At 43.9% G+C, this 7817-nt stretch overlaps 1 long non-coding RNA gene across 2 annotated transcripts; it reads right to left on the bottom strand.

Moving 5' to 3' along the window:
* Positions 1–226: 226 nt before the first annotated feature.
* On the bottom strand, positions 227–5738 carry LOC132660824 (uncharacterized). Of its 2 annotated transcripts, none has more exons than XR_009601919.3 (3): positions 5300–5738; positions 3453–3674; positions 227–465 (listed from the first exon to the last, which is right to left on the bottom strand). It is a non-coding gene; the product is annotated as an uncharacterized LOC132660824 (long non-coding RNA). The 2 variants fall into 2 exon arrangements; XR_009601920.3 differs by having other exon boundaries at positions 3453–3555.
* Positions 5739–7817: the final 2079 nt, after the last annotated feature.

Genomic DNA, 7817 nt, shown 5'->3' with positions numbered 1-7817 from the left:
CGTTGGAGAGACAGACTTCCTGGGTTTGAGCCCTGCCCCATGACTTACTAGCTGTGTGCGGGTGACGTTCAGGTCACTAAGCTGCTTCCTCCTCATTCCTGTAATTTGCAAACTGATCTGGGGATGTAAGTGTGGAACGGTCGCAGGGAGGATGGATGAGTTAATATATTAGACGAATGAATAGGTGTTTAGAATGGTGACTAGCGCAAAGTGAATTCCCCGTAGATAGCGTTGCTGTTTGTTGCTGTCATTAAAGGTTAATAATTAGAAAGTTTGGGGTCATCAGTATGGCGATATGCAACATTATTCAAACAATACACAACAAGCACAACTGACAGGAACTTTCAGATAAAACGAGAGTGTGGATGCTGGCCCAGACCACCTGTCTTCACGTCTTGGCTTGACACGCTCCAGCTGTGTGACTTTGGGTGGCTTGCTCAACTTGTTCTTGCCTCGGTTTTCCCCCTGAGAAAAGGTAATAATAAGAGTGTTTATGCCAAAGGAATACTGTAAAGATTAACAACAGGTTAACATTTCTAAAGTGTGTGAGAAGAGCCTGGGACAGAACAGGAACTGTCTATTGCTTAATGACAACTCAAAAGACCGGCTTAAGGCCACATGCTTGCTCGAAACTGGGGCTTTTCTAACCAGCTACTCTAAGCGTGTGGCTCGGGCAGCTTTGCCAATCGTTGAAGTCAGACTTGTTAGCAAATTCTGGGAATGTGTGAGCCTCAGTTTATGGACACCAAATCTCAGTAACCCTTAGACTGAAGGCCTTAGTGGCTTATGTGATCACACACAAAAATAAAAATAGTGAGAACTGGAGAAAAAAGAAAAAAAAGGCTTGCAGTTTTGGATCTGTTCTCTGACCATTGAGAAAACTCTCGTAGGCACCGGCACCGTAGACCACAGATGATACTCTGAGGAATTCAGGCCTCGGGCAGCGTGCTCTTCCTCTGATGCTGTGAAAATCCCCTTTCACACCATGGGAAATGTGGGAGGAGGGCAGCAGCATGAACAGCCACCCACTTACGGGCACCAGGAGGCCCTGCCCAGGGCAACCCCAAAGAGAGCATCCTTTGGCAATGCCGACACCTAGTTCAGTGCCATTTGGGTGAGCGCCTCTGCAGGAGACACGAAGAAGCATCTCGTGGGGCGAAGAACATAGATTTTGCAGTTAGTCAAGCCTACACTGAGTTCCTGCTCCGTTGCATGCCAGCCACAGGACCTGAGACAACTTACTTAGACCCTCTGAGCCTTCATTTCCTCACCCTTACAATGGGGATAATAATGCCTGCTTATACAGCGACTTTGATGTTTTTTTTCTTTAAAAAATTTTATATTGTGCATCTAACACAGCAACAGGAACATGGACCGTGGCTCCCCATCTACAGCAGCAGTGTGTTTATTGTGTACTTGCAAAGTAGACAGGTACTGTGTTAGGCACTTAGGATCCATTATGTCCCTTTATAAGGTTCTATGAGATAAGTTCTATTAACTCTTTTCTCTATAAATGAAGAAATTTAGGGTTGGCCAGCTGAAATGACCTTCCTAAGTCACATGGCTAGGATGTGTGAGACCCATGGCTCCATCTTGGTTTTTTCTGAGTCTCAGCTCAACTCGTGCACTTTTCCTACCCCTTTCACACACCCTTTATTTCATTCCAGGGCGTGCAGGCCTCCAAAGGCAAACATATGGCATTGAAGACCACCTGCCCTTATAGCCGATATATGGACTACAGTGTTAGTGATCAGTAAAGTTAGCCAAGGGACCTTGTTTATTCTCAGGACTTGAGTAACAACTCAGGGCAGCTGGGAGTGAGTGGAGCAGAGCCAGGCAGCAGACCTGATGGATCCTGTTGGATGCGGTTCATCTTCAGAAGGAAGATGCACTTGAGAGGCTGACTCTCAGGTCTTGTAATCCTGTAGATCTGAAATAACCTGCTCCAGAAGAGACCAGAGGAGTTTTGCTGTTACACAACAGGTTCGGAAGGATCACACTGGCATAATTAAAGCCTTCTGGTTGATACTCTAGCACATGATTGTCAGTGGTGTTATCACTCATTTTTATCCTTGAATGAGGGCGCTGAATACCTTTCAGTGTTTCACTGGGTGTGTTGTCACCTCCTTGCCTTTTTTTTTTTTTTTTTTAAAGCGTATGTATTTATTTTTGAGAGAGAGACAGCATGAGTGGTGGAGGGGCAGAGAGAGAGGGAGAGAGATCCCAAGCAGGCTCCACCCTGTGAGCCAAAGCCCCATGTGGGGCTCAGACTCATGAAACCATGAGATCATGACGTGAGCCGAAACCAAGAATGAGACGCTTAACTGACTAAGCCGCCCAGGCGCCCCTCACCTCCTTGACTTCTATTACTCCTTCTCATATTAGTGAATCCCAGGAAGCCTCATGGGCCTCCAAATTTGAAACCTAAATGTACCTGAACGTTCAGTGAAACACTGGTTTTATAGTTTTACAAGAGCAGCTCATTTAAAGCAGGGAATCCTTCTAAGTAATGGACTTCACCTACCCTAGCTTAGGTGAGAGATCCCTCATAGCACAGGAAGTGTTCCCTCGTGGGCTTCGGGTCCAGGACCTTCTCCATAGACTTGAAACCAAAATGAAATTGATAGGCACACACACAGGGCGCACGTCTGAGGCACCTCACGCTGTGTGAGATTTGGGCTTTTCTGGTTAGAGGTGCCTTTGTGTGGAATGAGATGGTTATCTTCTCAAAGGAGTAGAGAGCTTGATCTTACCACCAAGGTGGTAGGTAGGTTTTATCGCTCTCTTACAGACATGGTCTTGGGGATGGCACACGTACCGGTAAACATGAGTTACCGCTCAGCTTCCTAACAGTCCGCCGTGTCTGTCCCCATTAAATGGGTCCGATACACAAGTACAAGGTGGCTGTGTCGCAGCCGCCACGAGGAGTCTTCAAAATTGCTCCAGGCCACTCCGCTCGGCTTGTTGGGCTACTTCTCTCTCTGCTCTTTGTTGTGTTTACAGCTTGTTCCACGTTGGCTACGTGCTCTGGCTCTCGTTCTCCCTGTAACTCTTGCATCCATGAGCCACTTCCAGTCCTGTTAGCTAGAACAGAGGCAGTCAGTGCCTCTCCCAATTCCCTGACGTCCTGAATGTCATGTGGATTCCCTTCCATGTGAATGGCCTGTTACAGTAAACATCACAACTCTCTGAGTGCTTTTTCAGGCTGCGGGAGAATGCCAAGCCTCCTGCTCAGGTAGCCTGAAGTCCCAGGGAGTTAACACCCCTAGGAACAGACAACCACCAATGACACTTGGGAGTTGGTACATAAATAGCTCAGTTTCCTCGTGCCTAGGATGGACCAATTCTGAACTATGTTCTCTATACTCTCCTGGAGATTCTCCTGGACCCATTTTGCTCTCCTCCACTGGTGCTTCCTGGAATCACCTCCCAAATCAACGAATTCTACTTACCTCTTGGTCTCAGAGTCTGCTTCTCAGAGCGTCCAACGTACAATACTCCAGTTTTAGGTATGAGCCTCCTCCAGCACATGAACCAGCGTCTGCCTCTGGAGCTCTGCAGTAAGACATCCCAGCCCCTAAATGCTACCATAGCCCTCCTGAGAAATGTTCCAGGCAAACATGACCTTCACCCAGGTTGCTCCGGGCCAGAGGGGCTTCAGACATTTCAATGAACTAAATTGATGGAGAATTTCACAATTTATGCAAGTGAATAGACAGAGTGAACAGTTTGTGAAGAACTTTCTCAAATTACTTGGGCATTTCAGCAATCATTTTATATAAACCTGGCTTACTGTGGAGAAGTAATACAGTATGGTGGTTAAGAGCTTGGGCCCTGGAGTCATGTTACTTTGGGACGGAGTAGTTAATCTCTTTAGGTCACAGTTCTTTTGACTATAAAATGGGGAGGATAATAAGAGAAACTACCTCAGTTGTTGTGAGAGTCAAATGCCATAATACTAAAACTATTGTTCTAGAGATTTACGCCTGATACATATCCACATATGTACTAGCCGTCATTAATATGCCATGATATGTCCCACGGCATAAAATAGGGCATTATGCCCTTTTTTAAGAAAGAGAAAAATATGTATGGATAAGACACAAATCTGTAGATTTCATTTTCCTGCTAAATAATAAATGAAGATTTGGGTTGGCATTTGGGGGGATGGGATATGATCCCACTGGATTAACACATTGCTCCTGGTTTGGGGACTTGTTGCCTAGAAGCAGAGCCCAACATGGGCATTCTTGTATTAGTAATTTATTGTGAGGGAGTTCTCTCAGGTAAAACCTGGAAGGGAGTGAGGAAGGCAGGATAGGACAGAGAAAGTAGCTAAGCAAAGAAAGATGTAGTTCAGTTGAGTTTAGATTTAGCCCAATCTCTGATCCCAGAAGGCTACGGAATGTGAATGGCTCTACAGAATTATTCTATATTGAGGCAAGGGGGCAGCACTTTTGTACCCCATGTCAGTCCGTCCCTGTGTGGGACACCTGTGGGAGAAGGCGTAACCTTCTAGGTATTTCTGGGGGATGTGCCTTTCTTTTGAGGAGGACAATTCTCAGCACAGTGGTGCAGCTGTGAACTGTTAGCAGCCACCATTCCCAGTAGCTGGGGGATGGGTACCCCGTTTGGTAAAGAAAAACTAAGGGGGACCTCAACAGCCAATATTTAACTCTATTTTCATAAAATGTGTATCATATTATCTACAATAATTTCTGCTATGATAATTAGAAAAAAATCCACCAATGTTTATCCTGCTTCTTGATTGATTGGTAACACAAAATATACCAGTAATCTGCTCCCTCCCTACCCCTCCCCTCCCAAGCATGTGACTTCTTGCTGTACATAATAGTCATTGGCTATTACTAAGGAACACTTGTATGAGCATCTCTCCTTCTGGTGCCTCCTAAAACTTCCTGCTAGGCTTGGGGATTCTGAATTTACTTTCAGATCTCATTTGGGCATCATCTCTACATCTAGAAAAATCTTGGCATGGGAAGGCAATTCTGTCCAGTGAGTTTATGAGAAACTCACTAGCCTGTCTTTAGACAGACTATAATGCACAGCAATATACTTTGTGCCTCAAGGACTAAAATCTTAGACCGTCCCATCCTCTTTCTAAAAAGTCATTTTCTATTCATCTTCTCCTTCACACCATAACTATTCTTTTTACTAATGGCTAACAGAGTTGGCAAGAAAAGTGGGGCATTAAGAGAACACTGAGAAAAAAAAAAAAAAAAAAAAGAACACTGGCTTAAGAATTAGGAGGCCCAAGCATGAATCCTGATTTTACTACCTATCAGTTGTGCAGACCTCAGCAAGTCCTTTTCCTTTTTTTTCAAAGTTTATTTTGAGAGAGAGAGAACCTGCGCGCGCACGTGTGCGCGCGCTCTCTCTCTCGCGCGCTCTCTCTCTCTCTCTCTCTCTGGCTCTCTCTCTCTAGCAGAGGGAGAGCCAGAGAGAGAGGGAGAAAGAAAATCCCAAGCAGACTCCACACTGTCAGTGCAGAGCCTGATGTGAGAGTCGATGTCACAAACCATGACATTATGACCTGAGCTAAAATCAAGAGGTGGGCGTTTGACTGGGCCACCCAGGCTCCTCCATCCTTTCATTTTTTATGAAACTGGTTCAAAAGACCTGCCCTGAGTCCTTCACAGGATGATTGTGTGATCAGCTGAAAATAAACACATACTAATGGGCTTTATAAAACAATGTCTATCCTGCTTGGGATTCTCTCTCCCTCTGCCCCTCCCCTGCTCGTGCTCTGTCTCTCTCTCTCTCTCTCTCTCTCTCTCTCTAAATAAATAAATAAATAAATAAATAAATAAATAAATAAGTGTCTATTTACAAACGAGAGAAGTTTCACATGGAACATTATTTAGTAGCCTGTCAATTATTTTTTTATTTCTTTCAGCAAGCACTTAAACTTTTTTTCTCAACCAGTATTCTAGCAGTGGGAGGAGCCAGCTGTCTCACCTCTGTGCTTCTAAAATTGGGGCTATCTGATGTCTTTTGGAGGTCCTCTGTCCGAGGCTCTGGTTTCCACTCTTCCCCAAGACAGGACCTCTCGTCAGCACACCTGCTCCCACCTGGCCCTGTACTTGGGTCCTCTTTCTGAGCCTGACCAGGATTTGCCTTGTTTCCCTGCAGCTGAGTTTTAGTCTTAATAAAGCCAGCCCTGCCATGTGCAATTGCTCCTAAAGACAAGTTTTCCTTGGTTCTATGCTAGAGTCATGCTTCCCTGCTGAGACATCCACCCTTGCCTGCATTTCTAAGGGTGACCTGGCTAGAGATTCCTCATTGCTGTATTTACTGATCCCCTCACTACCTCCGAGGATTATTTATGCTATAAGTACCATAAAGAGAAGAAGCGAACGGTGTAATCAAGCTAGGGGATGGGAATTTGGGTTACTATCTTATGGAGGGTCAGGAAGATCTCTGATAAAGTATCCTATCTCAGCTGCCATCTTTTTCTGTTTGCTTCACGTCTTCTTACTTAAAAAATGCTTTATAATCATTTTAATGAGCTTCTGGTAAGAGGCCAAAGATAAGTATAGCCCATCAATATTAAATGAAATTATAACTGTGTTTTCTAACACAACTTAATCACACCTTATTCTTCTTTAGATCTGTTAGACTAAATAGGCTTATGAAAAATTTAGATATCCCTACCTGGACTCAGTTTCACATGAGATCCTGTATTAAGGATTTTCCTAATCCCTAGAGATCCTTGCCACAAGCAGTCAAATTCTATTAGAAGGTATTAACCTAAAAGCACACAATACCATTTTCAAACATTTAACAGTTTAAAATCAGTTTCTCAGTGATACCACCAAGATCTTCATACGTTTTTAATCTTGCAAATAACATGTGGAAAATTGATATCCAGTCTGTCTGGAATTGTTATGTACCCCGTCTGAACACAGAAAAATAAATTTCTCTTACGGAGTTTGAAGTTTTTTTCCCCAAGTCCTTAGCATTTAAATTTCTGGGGTGAATGCTTTCCTCCTATAACCTCACTTATAAGCCTACTTTGGAAATGGGACTCTGTTATACGTTCAACAAACATTATTTCTAATTTTTTCCTGAGGTACATTAACTTACCATGAAGAGGGCACACTAACATGATGTATAAATCAATGCATAGTTATTAATGGGCTAATAATGGTCTGTCAGGCTTTAATAGCCTGACGACCACCTAATACGGAAGTTAACAGCAGGAGAGCCATGAAATCTTGCGTCTGCTTCCTATTCTTTTTTTTTTTCAATATATGAAGTTTACTGTCAAATTGGTTTCCATACAACACCCAGTGCTCATCCCAAAAGGTGCCCTCCTCAATACCCATCACCCACCCTCCCCTCCCTCCCACCCCCCATCAACCCTCAGTTTGTTCTCAGTTTTTAACAGTCTCTTATGCTTTGGCTCTCTCCCACTCTAACCTCTTTTTTTTTCCTTCCCCTCCCCCATGGGTTTCTGTTAAGTTTCTCAGGATCCACATAAGAGTGAAACCATATGGTATCTGTCTTTCTCTGTATGGCTTATTTCACTTAGCATCACACTCTCCAGTTCCATCCACGTTGTTACAAAAGGCCATATTTCATTCTTTATCATTGCCACGTAGTATTCCATTGTGTATATAAACCACAATTTCTTTATCCATTCATCAGTTGATGGACATTTAGGCTCTTTCCATAATTTGGCTATTGTTGAGAGTGCTGCTATAAACATTGGGGTACAAGTGCCCCTATGCATCAGTACTCCTGTATCCCTTGGGTCAATTCCTAGCAGTGCTACTGCTGGGTCATAGGGTAGG

This window comes from Panthera onca, chromosome D1, assembly GCF_046562875.1.
Source record: "Panthera onca isolate mPanOnc1 chromosome D1, mPanOnc1 haplotype 2, whole genome shotgun sequence".
Lineage (NCBI taxonomy): Eukaryota > Metazoa > Chordata > Mammalia > Carnivora > Felidae > Panthera > Panthera onca.
This window is presented reverse-complemented; position numbering and strand designations above follow the sequence as displayed.